General features: G+C 47.0%; 2 long non-coding RNA genes across 2 annotated transcripts in view; one reads left to right on the plus strand and one right to left on the minus strand.

The window, feature by feature from the left end:
* Positions 1-5,211: 5,211 nt before the first annotated feature.
* Positions 5,212-5,949, minus strand: Gm33398. The gene is made up of 2 exons (XR_378524.3): positions 5,736-5,949; positions 5,212-5,326 (listed from the first exon to the last, which is right to left on the minus strand). It is a non-coding gene; the product is annotated as a predicted gene, 33398 (long non-coding RNA).
* Gm33323 overlaps positions 5,906-15,602 on the plus strand; it is a 28,401-nt gene continuing 18,704 nt past the window's right edge. The window contains exon 1 of the long non-coding RNA XR_378523.4: positions 5,906-6,160. This is a non-coding gene — a long non-coding RNA (predicted gene, 33323). The remainder of the gene's footprint in view (positions 6,161-15,602) is intronic.

The following is a 15,602-nucleotide window of genomic DNA, read 5'->3' on the forward strand; positions in this document are numbered from 1 at the left end:
TAAAAGTATGAAGGTCATACCTTCCTTCTTTCCCTTTCTGGTCATCCAAGAGCCTCAGCTGCAGAAGTATTAAACTGTCTTACGAAAGTCACCAAGGCTATTTAACTACCTTCCCACAGCTTAAATAAAACCACCAAAATTCCCTCCCTGTGCAATCACAACACAGAAAGCATACTCTCTGAGAGATGGGGGTGACAGGCAGTGCCCATTTCTCTGTTTTCCTTGCACTTACCCATCACATCCTCTAACTCACGCTGATTTCTCTAGGGGCAGTGGGGTGCAATGTGCATTGTATCTGACATGATTTTATGCCACTTTTATCAACCCTGGTCAAGGATAGAAGACAGATTCTCGAAGCCTTGAGAGTGATGGGGATTTTAATTGATTAGAAAAAAAATTAAGCACAAAAACTGTGCTCAAGTGTTTGCAATCATGTGTTCTTTTTAGAAGTTTAGCATATTAAACTGACTTGGTACCAACAGAAGCAGAGTTGACAGTTGGATTTAGTTACTACGTTCTCTGTGAAAACGTGACTGTCTGGAGAGTGGCTCAGCCTTGACCTTGCCATCTAACAGGAAACATAACAGGATGGCGTGAATAAGACCCTAAAGGTCCTGTAGCTGCATCATTGAGACCAAACCAAAAGCCCAGCCCCTGACCTCTGGACTGAGACTTCCAGAATGGTCCCCAGGAGAGTAGTCACTATGGCAGCTTTTGTTTGCCTTCAAGTAGGATGTTTTGAGACTCCAGCAAGACATAATGGTAATCTGTATGTCAAATGTTCAACTCCAAATTGTTCTGTAGGTTTTCTGCTGGGTGCAGAAATTCGAGCTAAAGGTGAAGCCTTCACTCCCTGCCACTGGGTTTAATAGCAGGACCGCATACACAAACCCGTTTTATTGATGATAGGCCCCAACTTTTCCCTTCTTGAAACATGAGTCACTGGGGCATGGACCTTATATCATAAGCAGAAACCAGATACCCTTAGAGTCAGAAGTATCTCCAACACTAATTGGATTAAAAATCACGAAGCGTGCTCGCAGACCGAGGCATTCAAATCAAATTAGCCACCATCTTAGTTTTTAAAAAGAAAGAATTAGTGCCTTGTGTGTACATTATCATCACTAGTTAATGAGAGAGCTAGCATGACTGGAGCCGCTCCTGTTTCCGGAACTCAGATACCACAACATGCCCTCTGCCTTCGCTTGCTTTTTTGTTTGGTTTGGTTTTTCTTGCAAAAGAAGAGCTAGAAAACTGAAGTGCAGCAAACGCCCATCCTCTTAGGAACTACATCAGGAAGTCCTTATTCTCAAAAGAGGAAGTGGAACCACAGGGAGGTTTAGAACAGTCCCAGACCTTTCAGTGGCTTGGCAGCAGCTAACTAACTAACACTCAGGGGTCCTCACCTGCAATGCCTTATGGACCTGAGTAACTCTGCCAGATGCCCTTTAGATGAAAGGAATGTGACAATTCTTCAAAGTAGCATTGAGAGCCTGAGGCAGCCCAGACAAAGGCCTGGGCCTTGGGCAAAGCAGAGCTGAGAGATTATCTTGGCCTCAGAGGAGCAGGCAACAACCCCTCACCTCCTTACAACTATCCACTTGAAAAGGTGGAAGGAAAGTCAAGGCCACACTAACCCCAGAAGACAGACACTTCCCAAGGGAATGTGAGAGAGTGGGGAAGACCTCAGTTCTTCAGTTGACAAGCAGAGAGACACTTGGAAGTGTGCTTTTCTACAAGGGTAGATCAAACCAAAGAGTTGCAAGAGGCCTGATGAGCTGACTTCCAGAGGAAAGCCAGCTACCCACTCCCTGGAAGCCAGCCAGTGAGCCCGTGAGCCAGTGACCCTGTAAGCCAGTGAGCCAGTCAGTGAGCCAGTGAGCCAGCCAGTGAGCCAGTGAGCCAGCGGTCCTGTAAGCCAGTGAGCCAGTGAATCTGTAAGCCAGTGAACTTGTAAGCCAGTGAGCCAGTGACCTGTAAGCCAGTGAGCCAGTGAACTTGTAAGTCAGTGAGCCAGCCAGTGAGCCAGTGAGCCAGTGAGCCAGTGAGCCAGTGAGCCAGCCAGTGAACCAGGTTAGCAGCTGCCCTTACAGAAAAGGGAGTAGTCCTTGAGGGAAGAAAAGTTTAGTACAGGACAGAGAGGGCGGAGCACTGCAAAGACTGTGTGGGCCAGTGGAGGGATATCTAGAGAAGCCCCAACAAGCTGTTCAGTGCAATGGTTCTTCTTACAGCCACATAGATCTCAAATTTCATTAGGACACAGCAGGGGAGAAGGAGACTGGAAACAGGCCCCTGAAACATGTGTTATGAAGCATAGAGTTTAACCAAAGAAGTTCAACACATTTAAAGCTGAATCCTATCTAAACATCCTTTAACCTGGCAGTGACCAGATGAGAAAGGTGTTGTCACAAAGAGAAATAGAAAGCATTCCACTGATAATATATGCAAGAACACATGACCCATGATTCATTTTTTTAAAGGGTGTTTAACTCCTCTAAAAGTGAATTGTTCCTGGTGAGTGAGAGATAGTGCTGTCTTAGTGAGCATGCTGATACACATGTATGGCTGTAATCCCGGCTTCTGGAGGCTGAAGCAGAAGGATTCTGAGTTCAAGGCCAACCTAGGCTATACACCAGGACTCTGTCTCAAAAAATGAGTCAGGGTGGAGAGGTTATAATACACAGGAGTAAAATGTACCCAGCACAGCTCTAAAGCAGTAAATCACAGTAAAGACTCTAACCAAAGGAGCCGTGAGACCCACTCATAGGCCCAACAGGAGCTAGGCAAGCATTCACGGTCATGAATGGTGAGGGTAGATGCTGGACAAAATGGGATGAAGGGAAAAGCTGGATGGGGAAAATTTATTGATATGGGGAGCAGCCTTTTACATTCTGGCAGGGATCCCAAAAAATGGAGCCAGTATCCTGAGATATTAGCTAAGGGTACCAGAGAGGAAGAAGTAGTTGGGTTGTTCATGGTTTTACCTGTTGAGCCATATGAATTCATTAATCTGAATATAAGTTCATATTGGACACGGGATGGGCAAACGTGCTTTCCTTCCCAAGAGTTGTCTAGTAAGGTTCCTCAGAAGGTCCTTTGATGTGTGTATGTGTGTGTCTGTCTGTCTGTGTGTCTGTGTGATGTTTATGTATCAGGTATCACAGGTAGGAGACAATTGCCTAATCCAAGGTCACAAGAATTTACTTAGGTTTCCTTCTGAAGTCTGTAGCATGTCTAATATTTTTTTAAAAGACAAGAAATTTGCCTTTTTATTTCATGTCAGCTAGGAACCCAACTTCCTTTGTTTGCGTGTGAATGGACTATCTTTTCAGCAATGCTTCTTAAAATGACTTTTCTTCCTCAGTCAGGGGTCGTGGAATCTTTGTTGAAAGTCAATGGTCTACAGGCACACAGGCTGGGGCTTGGGTTTGCAATCGCAATTCAGCTGTGCTGGTTGGTCTACCCTGTGCCAATGCCATACTGTTTCATTGCAGTGACTCTGTAGGAAGTTTGGAATTTGGAAAGAATGAATTTTCCAACTGCCTTCTTTTTCAAGATTTGTTTTGGCTTTTCTGGGTCCCTTGCATTTTCCTATAAACTTTGTAACAAGCCTCTTAGTTACACACACACACACACACACACACACACACATACACACAAGTTGGGTGTTCAAGCAAAAATTGTGTTGAATCCATACTTCACATTGCACAATGCTACATTTTTTTTGTTTGCTTTTATCTTGTTTTCATGAAACAAGATTTTTCTATGTCACTGCTTAGCTCAGGCTGGTCCTCCCAAATGCTGGGACGACAGGCCTGTGCCATTATGACCTGTCAAGAGTATTGCCTTCTTAAAGACATTTTATCTTCCAATCCATGACAATGAGCCACATTTCAATGAATTTAACCCCACTTAAGTCTTTAATAATGTTCTATAGTTTTCCACGTCTGCATCAGTTTGTTTAATTTATTGTAAACATTTTATTCTTTGGAATCCTTATGAATAGGATTAGAGTGATTTTCAGAGTGTTCACTGCTAGTATGTAGATGACTTGTTTTCTATCTTCTGTGGCTTGCTGGGCACATCATGAGCTCTTATTCGGAGTACTCCTTGGGATTTCCCAGACACTAGAGCAGTAGCTCTCAACATTCCTAATGCTGGAAACCTTTCATAGAGTCCCTTGTATTGTGGTGATCCCCAACCATAAAGTCATTTTTGTTGCTACCTCATAGCAGTACTCTCACTACTGTTATGAATCGTAATGTAAATATGTTTGGAGACAGAGCTTTGCCTGTGGGTTGAGAACTGCTGCACTAGGTCATGTCCTCTACAATGACAGGTAGATTATGTCTTCTAATCAAAATGGCTTTTATTTAATTCTTCTGGCAAGCTTCTCTGAGTTGACCTCTTTTTCTTGCGAGCCTCCAGTTTGTGAGCATCTTGTGTGCTGTGGTAGCCACCCCACATTCTGCAGTGTTTCCAGGTTTCTGTGACAAACCACTATAAACTGTGGGGGGTGGGGTGGGTGTGTATGAGCAAGAAGAATTGACTTGCTACAGTTCTGGCAGTGAGAAGCCAAAGAGCAAGGTGAAAGCCGAGTCAGCACCTGAGAAGGGACTACGCTAAGGGACAAGGGAACTCTCTGAACACTCCTTTATTCACTAGTCTCAATCATGAATGCTTTGACCTCACGACCTAAGGCCTCGGCCCCTAATACCATTGCCTTGTGGGGTCCTGATTTCGACACACACATTTTGGGAAAATACAAACACTGGGACAACAGGACCATTTATCTGGCTGCGGACATTCCCACTGTTCCTAGTTTTTAAATGTTCCCTAGTCATTTTCTTAAGAAAGCAAGAAAATAGGCCTAGAGTTGTTTGGACTTTGTACATTCCAGAAGGACTTGTCATAGCTGATACACACAATGACAGCCCCCAGACCAAAACAAAACAAAACAAAACAAGGAATAATTCTGCCATATGCCAAGCGGCAAGAGGCACAGCACTATATGAAACAATAAACTATTTCCATCAAAGTGACATCAATATAGTGAAGAATACCACTGTTTCCGCAAAATGATGATGCTCACCCCCCCCCCCCATTAGCCCCCAGGCCTGAGCCTCTGCTTGTCTTGTCTTGCTGTTGCCAGGTAAGCTCGGCCTGTTCATTCCCTGGCTTTGCCTTGCAGACGAAACAGGAACAATCCTGTTGGCTTTCCTCCAAGGCATTTATTTAGTCTGTCTTCCTTCTCCCACCGTCTGTGGGCCTCCCTCCTTATCTTCTGATTCCTCTATTTGTATTCCAGTGGAGGACGACAGCTGGCCTGTGGAAGAAGCAGGAAAAGGGTTAAGGAAAATTTCTTCCCAGCAAGAGAGAAATAGGGCTGGGGCAAGCAGACCCTCCTCTACTGCCACATCCCTACTGGACAAAAGGAGCTCCTACAGGGAAGGCTGAGAGCCATTGAACCAGGCAGAAATAAGCCATTGTTTTCCCCTTTGGTGTGTGGGCAAAGTTGCATAAACACCAGAGATAGAGGAAGATGTCAGGGGTTCAATTACTCTCTACCTAGTTCTCTTGAGGCAGGGACCCTGGCTGAAACTGGTGCTAGGACCCAGAGATCTCCCAACTCAGCCCCCACAGCTTAGCAATGCATAGCCACACCCAGCTTTTTACTAGAGTACTGGGATCTAAACTCTGGTCTTCATGTGTGAGCAGCAGGCACTCTTACCTACCCATCATTGAGCTATCTCTCCAATCTCAAGAAATAGCACTTCTTGTTTTAAGCTGTACAGGAGACTCTGATTTGCGGGGGACCAGAGAGCTCCTCTTCACTGAGCATGAGTCTCTTCACTAGGGCCTCCAGGACAGGTTCGCAGAGCTCAGTCATGGCTGGTAAGGCCCTTATTCACTTCCTGGATGACTCACCTCAGGCAGAAACTCCTTGCAGATACCTACTGAGGCTCCTGTACACTTCATCTCTAGCTGACGAATCACATTAGTCACCTTCAGCCCCCAGGCTTGAATCTGCACACAGAGCCTACAAAGCAGGCATCTGTTCATCAGAGGACTCCAGGCACCCTGGGGCAGAAATGGGTGGGACCTCCTGAGTCCCTTCCAGAACACCTGGAGCACCATGGGCTCTCCAGAGTGAACGGAGGTAGGTTTCCTTGACTTAATTCCCTCATTGTGCACTTCTGCGCCCCATTTAGCCCATTTAGCCCCTACAGGGAGATGATGCAAAACCCTCACTGCTTAGCATCTCTGTGGTGGCCCTTCCTTACAGGTGTCCCATGGACTCCTAAGCACCTCTCTTCTGTTAGCACACCTCCACATCTTCTCTGAACAACAACTCTTTCCTTCTCTCTGAGAAGATGACTCAGCATGGCCTATTAACATAGTTCCGATCTCTGTTGACAGTTAATGCTTCAGGGGTAGACAAATACCCGTGTTTGTTCCCATCAGAGCAAATCCTAGACCATGTTGAAAGGCTAACAAGATGAGATGTGTTCTCCCTCCACTACACACACACACACACACACACACACACACACACACACAGACTCTAAGCCAAAAGACTGTGGGCCTTGGGACTGCTGGCCATATCTTGATTTCCTGCATGAAGTCTGAGAGCAATGCCACCACGAGGGAGCATAAAGGAGCTGAGAAATGAAGATGTTTTATGAACTCTTGGGTTAAGCTGTACCCGGGACTGGAGATATACCTTTTCAGTTTGAGGATTATATTGTCATTTTGCGCAAACTAGTGAGAGTTAGGCTTCTTGTCATGCTCATCTAGAAGATTGCTAACAGACACACCATCATGCTTTCAGACATGTGAGAGACTATGGCCTACTCCCCATATGTCTTGCCTGGCCAAGTCTTCCTTCTCCATGGTCTAAGCCTCCCGCATCTTTCATCACATCTCTTAGACCTCAGGTACCCTGGCCTCTGCTTTCCCTTAGTCCCTTTCTTAAACTAGTGTGTTCATGACTTATAGCTTTGAGCCTGTGTATTCACCTAGCACTTTCCCTAAAGACTTCCTTTTCTTGATCCCTAAAATTGGGGTTCAGGATTTGTCTGACCTGTGTCTGTCCTGCCTGCACCCTGCCAATTTTCCTTATAATTAATTCTGGGAGTCTATGCTTTCCAACGGCAGGACGCTGTTTCTCATGCCAAATGCCATCTGGCAGGTGCCACTAGAAGAGATTATAGATTGATAACGAGCAGGACCTCTGTCCTTTGCTTGGCTACTGCTATCTTCGATAAGATGGCTATCTATATGAAACCATTCTCGATCCCTACCCGATGTACATGCGGGGCTGGTAGAGGATCAGTTGGGTCTTCTGTGCAGCTTGTGAAGTTTCCTGTGCCATTTCCATGTGGAAATCCCATATTAGCTGCTTTCAGCAGAGATCAAGCCTAGTTTAGGACCTTGACCTTGGGTGGGAAAGAACTCTAACCGAGGTACAGGCCTAGACCAACTGCTTCCCAGAATACTTTATCCTCTGAAAATCCCCAGCATCAACATTCTGGGCTCTGCCCAGACTCTTCAAATACAAGAGCAAATAAAATAAATACAAGTAAATATTGTACTCATAAGCAAGAGAATGCCTAGCAACCAAGAACAAAGGAGACTGTCCGTGCTGGTGTCTCCACAGGCCCTATGTGCAGGATTCAAGAAAGATCTTTTGTGTGTGCATCGTGCTTTAAGTGTTCAGTTACAGGGGTGGTAGGGGTTTTGAGGCTGAGACCTGAAGGAGAGGAGAGGAGCAGTCAGGGGTCTCTTGGCCTTTGTCCCACTGGCTGATACTGGAGAAGGAGGGCACTCCCCTGCAGTCTGGAGACTGAGACACACAGGGAAAAGAGGAAGTAGATTTTCAGCTCTCTAGGGACCCTACAGCTCAAATCAGAGAAGATGTTGTCACAAGAATAGCCTGAAAAGATAATGTCAAGTCACACCAGAAATGTGAGAGAACCAACGTTCCTCGTGAGCACTTCAGCACACCTTATGTTGTTGTCATTACAGGTTTTGACAATGAGACTCAGGGATACTCAAAGAAGGGGCAGCGGTGTCATTTTTGAGCTGTGCCCCAGGAGTAAGGACTCATGTCCTCATGAGTAAGATCATGCCACCTTTGCCTCATTGAGCCTTTCTTTCTTGGCTAAATGTCTTCAAAACCAGATCCTAGGCCCCCTGACATTTCTGGCGTGGATATTGGAATACATGCCTACAGAAAGGACAGAGTCTTCAAGTAGCACAAACCATCCCCCTGCCTCCATGATTGGGGTGGTTTTAGGTTTGGGAATCCTCCAGGATTTTATCCCACAATCAAATGCTTCTTTTCCTCCACAGGGTTCTTTTTGTTTTCTCATTTTAAAGATTTTTGTGGCACATGCACATGCTTGGGTTGGCTTTTGAAAATCGAGGGTTATTTGGGGGTGTACTGAAAACAGGGCATAGACAAGAAGAGGAGGAAGAGGGGGAAGAAGAAGAAGAGAAGAATGAGGAGAAAAGATGAAGAGAGAAAGAAGAAGGAAGGAGGAAAGGAAGGAGGGAGGACAGCAGTGAAGGAGAAAGACGTACAGAACTGGTGTCTTGATAATATCCATGTGGAATCTTGCTGGTCCTCCATAAGACACCCTCAAAAAAGAAGGATGATAATAAACTGGGCCAAACCCCAGACCATAAGCAGACATTCCCCTAGCATCTTCTGAGGATTTGGGATAAAAGTAGAGAAAAAAATTTTTGCAAGTGTCTGTCACTATGGCAACTGCAGCCAGGAGTGGCCACATTGGGGGTTTTCCAGCAGTTTTGAAGGCAGATGACCCTAGGTCCACACATAGGAATGTGACTGGGTAGAAAGAAAGCAGAGCCCTGGCCTGGCTTCCCCAGAGATCAAGGAAAGTGAATCTTGAGGGCAAAGGCCAGAGGCAACCATGAAGGAAAAGCTTAAGTCCCATAGAGCCAGGAGGAGTTCTACTGCCACAGAGAGTGGTACTTCCAGTTTCCCAGATCCGTCATCCAAGAATAGGAGAAATTCACAAGTAGGGGCCCTCAGCTCCATGACCCAGCCAGGATTCCATCCAGAGAGAAAACAGGAGTTTGTAATGAGCTTTGATTCACGTGACAATGTTCTTTAGGGTCTTTAAAAAATAATTTATTATTGGGGTGGCTTTGTGGACTCAGTTTTTTCTGTTCACCTTTAAGTGGGATCCAACTCTGTTCCACCTGGATGCCCTTTTTAGAGAATTCTTCCAGACTCAACAACACAGGAGTGCAGTTCATGACCCCAAGAGAACAGAAGTGGCCTGAGGTATGAAGGGCAGCTAGACTGCTGCAAGGCCCATTTTCATCTCAGAAAATGAGGGGATGAGAAACCCTGTACCTATACAGGAGCTAGTGAACTGGCTCAGTGGTTAAGAGCCTTGGCTGCACTACCAGAGACTGGAGTTTGGTTCTAGCCCCCAACATGGTGACTTACAAACTTGTATAACACTAATTCCAGGAGATCCACTGCCTTCTTCTGGCTTCTGTGTGTGCTGCACACACATGGTGCACAGACATACAGGCATATATTATACATTTAATATTTAATATTTAATATGTGTGTTTACCATTGATGAAGTTTTTGTCGTTTTTTTTAAATTTTATTTTGTAGTGAATACCTACCAAGATGATGTTCAAAATCTTTATAATAATGGAATAGCAAACATTAAAAAAGAGAAAAGAGGCAAAGGAAAGGGGAGAGAAGAGCATGGGAGAGATGGGGTGGGGTAAAGCGTAAAGGAAAGGTGAGAGGAACAGGAAGAAGGTAGAGGTGAACAGATGGGTGGGATTTGAGAACTGTGTTACAAAGTTCATTTGGCCCTAGGTTGAAAGGGTCTTTGCCAGGGAAGAAAGGAGACAACATGGCACAGTGCTGGCACGAAGGCTGCAATGGGATGTCAGGCTCATGTTCTGTTCTCGGAGCTTGTGACCTTCTTTCCTCAGGACTACCTCAACAAGGAACCGTCTCTGAAGGCTAAGACGGGGAGCAACAGCCATTGCTGAGATGTGTCAGTCAGATCACAGTAAACGCAAGGCAGGCAGCTTTCAGGTAGCTTTCCCACCTATGGAAGCCCTGAGGTAGAGTCTCGTAGAAACTGGCTGGCTGATAAGCACCTGCCAAGGGGACTCTTGCTCATTACAAAAGTGATGACATTGTTGATGGAGTCCCATGAGGTTTCTTGTGGCAGACACTGCGAAAGTGTCATTCTTCTGTATTAGATGTGAATAGGGGCAAATCCAGTTCTCTGAGCGGGGGGTCTGACCTGCCATGGGGCGTAGGCAGGACAGAAAGATGGGAAACCAGGTGACACAACCCTGACATTTTTCTGGGAACCTCACATACGAGACTGTAAACTTTGATTTTTGCAGCAAAGCCATCCTACCTTCCCATCCAACCTTACAACTTAGGGTTTTAAGTTATCAGCCATAATCCCATTCAGTGCAAGTCAGAAATCACCCTGTAGCTCATGGACGCTCCTTAGCGAGCCTCTGAGATGTAACTTGAGAGCCCAATGAAGTCAGACACGTGGTTATAGTGAAGACATCCAGGAGCGACTCTCCCTTGAGAAGCCCGTATATACACTAGGGTATGCCTTATCCTTTTCCCCAAGTATTTCTCTTTATATTAACCCCGCACTTACACACGTGTTCAAACCTCTTCCAGACATGCTCTGGCTCGGCTTGGGGCTGGTCCTATTGGAGTTCATTTCTGCAGTGAATTATCCCATCTACACAAACAGAGGCTTCTGAAAACTCCGCAGGCTGCTGTAGGCTGACACTTAGAGCTGTGTCTCAGGCTCATGCTTTAGTGACACTGACAGATTGAGCTTACAGCAATATGTTTTTTGGGGACAGCAATTGTGTGGTCTCTATGAACTGTGCACTAGTGTCCTCCTACCTGTTATCCTGGTCTTTGGTTTTGTGGCTTCCAGTGGAGCATCAAGGGTGGCTCTGGCAATGATGAAGGAATATTGGGGTGTCCTTGAGTGTGAAGGATCCTTCTCAGAGAGGTAGGGTTCTGGAAACTCATGGCCACCAAGCTGCCCTGAGCCAGTGGCTTCTAGAGTTTTGTCTCAAGGACTCAAAGAAGGAAATGTACAGTTCACAAGACGGCAAGTTTTAAACTGAAGTTTATTACAGGTCCATAGGTCAGAGCTTAAGAAGGAGGGTGGAGAGAAGGAGGGTGGAGAGAAGGAGAGTGGAGAGAAGGAGAGTGGAGAGAAGGAGGGTGGAGAGAAGGAGAGTGGAGAGAAGGAGAGTGGAGAGAAGGAGAGTGGAGAGAAGGAGGGTGGAGAGAAGGAGAGTGGAGAGAAGGAGGGTGGAGAGAAGGAGGGTGGAGAGAAGGAGAGTGGAGAGAAGGAGAGTGGAGAGAAGGAGGGTGGAGAGAAGGAGAAGACCAGATCACCCCTTACAACAGGAGGGGCTCAGTAAGCAGGCAACATCGTGATGCTAGTCTGGGGAGTGGGGTTTAAAGGACTCCTGCCTTAAAATGGGATGAGGATAGGGAGAGAGGTGGGTTGGCCCATCCAGTTGGCCCAACCAGGTATTCAGGGGCATCTCTCTGTTTCCATCCGGCAGTCACAGCTTTAAGCAGAGCAGCTTATTTAGGAAGCAACAAAGAGACAGGAAAAGGCGCTTTCTCCTGGGGGTCCCTGGGCTCCAGCAAGGACATTTTCAGAACTGCTGCTTTGGAGTCCCTGCCCTACTTGACCAGTTCTTTTTTTTTTAAACATTTATTATATGTCAGTACACTGTAACTGTCTTCAGACACTCCAGAAGAGGGCATCAGATCTTGTTATGGATGGTTGTGAGCCACCATGTGGTTGCTGGGATTTGAACTCAGGACCTTCGGAAGAGCAGTCAGTGCTCTTAACCACTGAGCCATCTCTCCAGCCCACTTGACCAGTTCTTATCACTCGATCTAATCAGTAGAGGATCCCAGTCAGGCCCAGGAAGGTGTCCATGATCCTCCTCTCACGGGCTTCTTCCTGCCCTTCCAAATAGAACAGTACTCAGGCGTTGTGTCTGGCCAGCAGATCACAGCCTGGGTTCTAGTCTGGAAAGGCATTTTGGAAACCTGGAAGAGAAGAAGGGCTAGGCGGGTGAGAAAAGGATGCAGCTAAGACAAACATTCTGATCAAAGCTCAATTTTACTATTCCGCACGCAGTTATGAAGCAGGGGAAGGGGGCCCGATTCCCGCCAAATAATCTCGGAGTCCAGTAGCAGGGTGACCACGTGGATGGCTTCGGAACAGGAAAGCGGCAGGCTCCAGCAGTAGTGGGTGTGGCAGAACGATTGAGTGGCAAGCTCCATCCAGGTGTAAACAGTGGAACCATTAAGGCTGGGGGAGGGGAGACTACATTCAGGAGCATCATGGGCAGTCAGAGCATCGTATATCCCTCTTAGATGACAGGTCACATTGACACTTTCTCAGCTGTCCAGAGCTGGCTGTAGTTAAGAGATACAGAATGGTCACCGCCCTGTCCTTAGGCCAGCCATCCTTCTTCCTTGAAACCGCACGCAGCTCAGATGAGGCAGGAGGGACTTGAAACTCCCACTAAAGGCAAGAGATAGCCACTGCTAGTATTTCTCAGGGACTGGTACCCTAAGCACTCGACACACCACACCATCTTTATCCTGAGCATCCACCTGACAGCCATTAACTAAGCCTCTCTATGCACCAGAGCTGTGCATGGAGCCTAAAGACACATTACTGTAAACATCAGGTAAGTGTGCCTTGTCATGGACGATCAATAGAAGGACAGCAGACAAGAACGGGGAGGAAATCCTAGCATGTCACATCAGTGAGGGCTCAGGGGAGCGGATGGAGTTCAGATTAGAAGAAGAATGTCAGGTTTTTACTCAGGCAGGGTGGGCATGGGAGGTTGCCGCACGTGAGCAAGAATGGAAGGGATGGGGGTGAGACAGGATGGGGGTGAGACAGGCAAGAAATCTGGAGAAGGAGGATTCTAACAAAGAAAGGGCTGGGCCTGGGGTCCTGCAGCAGAGTCTCCTGGCAAGTCTTGAAGTCACAGTGGAGGAGAGAGAGGATTTCCTTGTTTCTCTTTCCTTTATCTCTCTCTTCTTCTCCTTGAATTCACAAGGCTGGGTGGTAATGTGGATGTACCCAGTGCATTTCCAGGGCATGCAAGCACAGACAAAGGATCTCCCACTAGGGGATAGAGAAGAGGGTGGGGATGACTCCCAGAGGCTTCTTGGGAAAGGAGATGTTGCCCAGTAGAGAAGGTACAGGCTAGACCAGAGAGGGAAGCAGCACTTCCTGTGTAGGGCTGGTGGGACAGGAAGTTGAAGCCACTGTGCTTTGCTGATGGGGGGAAGACGAAATCTTCTGTTAGCTGGCATATCCTTACTGCCCATCTGTGACTCTCAGTCAGCTGTTGTCCTCCATCTACCAGGGCCCACTGTCTCCCTCCCTCTAGGCCTGCATGCTCCTAAACCCCTGGCCCTGGGGGTGCTTGTGTAAAACTCCACCGCAGCAAAACTGCACCAAGACAAGAACCACCATGTTTCTGAACCCCTGCCGGCTCCTTGATAGAAGGGACTATGTCCTTTTGCCTCTCTGTCCCCAGAATCAGGCAAAGGGGAGCCTCCCTCACCCACAGTGGGTGCCGGGAGATGTCGATGTTACTCTTGAACTTCCGTGCACGTGTCAGACCTTGCTACACCATGTCTGATATCAAGTCACGTGGAAGGAAGCTCCGTATGTGGGACATGTTCCACACACACACACACACACACACACACACACACACACACACACCATGCATATTTCTGGGCTTAGATCCAGGGTGCCTAGGTCTTCATCATTCCAGAGGCAAAGACTTAATCTGGCTCGTCTGCTAGTGCTCACTGCACACCTTGCCCACCTCTCCATCATTTGCTTTCCCTCCCCTGGCCCTGCTCCAGACCCTTCAAGGTTTCCTGAGGCGCAGTGAGCTGAAGAGGCTGTAAATTCAGGTGGGGTGCTTCATGCCCTGCAGGGGAGAGCACAGGCTCTGTTGGGGCTCGCCTGTCCTGGGCAGCGTGCTGCCTGCTGCTGTTTCTTGCTGCCCACTCGGGCCTCACAACACACAAGACCCAAGCTGGATGTTAACAGTGATTTCCAAGAACCATCTCTGCCAGAAGCCGCCTTCGAGTACTGCTGATCTTCCCTGAGTGAGCACAAATGGAGCATTAAACTAAGCAGTGCTGCTAATCTCAACATCATCTTCCAAAAAACAACAACAACAATCATAGCCAGTAGCCCAAGGGAGTGGGGAGCTGGGGCTGGGAGGACTGGGTATCTGGCTTGTGTTCGAGAGGGTTCCATTGGGAGCAATCAGGTTCACACTAGGTAACACTGCTGTTGGGCTCCCGTGAGCTGTTTACCTACTCAGTTCTCACACTTGAGATTCTCCACACAGAGCCTCGCTCTGCCTCAGCTGCTCAGAGCTTCCAAGGTAAGCCCAAACCCAGAACAAGAAAGCGACTGCCCCTCAGAAAGATAAATGGGCACACACAGACACAGACACACAGACACACACAGACACACACAGACACACACACACACACACACATATATATACATATATACATATACATACATACACATGTACACGCACACATACATGCACACATACATACATACCCATACACACACATATACACACATACATACCCATACGCACACATATACACACATACATATACACACATACATACACACACACAAAGATACACATACACACACAAAAACACACACACACACACACACACACACACACCTAGCTTGTGCATTTCTTTCAGTCTAGGCACTACTGAAGTATCCCTTTCTTCTCTTCCCCATGTCCTTAATGTATTTATGATTTGGGGCTCGTAGTACTGGGAATTGAACCTAGGGCTTCCTGTGTGTTGGCAAGTGCTTTACCACTGGGCTGTGTCTCTGACCCTAATTGAATTTTTTGAGTCTGAGTTTTATTAAATTTACCAGGCTGGCCTTAAGCCTCCCATGCTCCTGTAGCTGCTTCTGAGTTGTTAGTGCGTCCAAGGCGGATCCTTTCCTCTCAGTTACTAGAGGGCAAATCACCCCCCTCTGCATCAGGAGCAACGATTTCCAGCTACCTTCAGGCTTTTCAAAACAGAAGCCCAGATACAATCCCCAGTTTGAAATAACATTTTAGTACTTTCCAGATATCGCTCAAAAATTTAGAAGTGAAAAAGACACCCTTTCAGCTAGTTCAGGAAAACAAGCAGGCACCCCCAGTTCATGAATGGTGTTCACTGTCCCTTCGCTAATTGTAACAACACTAAAACTGGCTCTATCCATATACAGGGGAGACAAGACCTAACCTCCCCTTCTTGGGACTGTCTGAGGTAGCTAGTGTTCCTGACTACAGTCTGCTAAACACCATCTGAAGGGGCTTGCAGAGTAAAGTTGCAAGCCTTTGGCTTCCCTGCACAGGCGACGAATTACTTCTGAAAGCATTACAGTGAACGTGAAAGCAAACTTCTGAGAGCAAAGCAGTGAACGTGGCACCGCCCACCTGAGCTT

Source organism: Mus musculus, chromosome 7 (genome assembly GCF_000001635.26).
Source record: "Mus musculus strain C57BL/6J chromosome 7, GRCm38.p6 C57BL/6J".
NCBI lineage: Eukaryota > Metazoa > Chordata > Mammalia > Rodentia > Muridae > Mus > Mus musculus.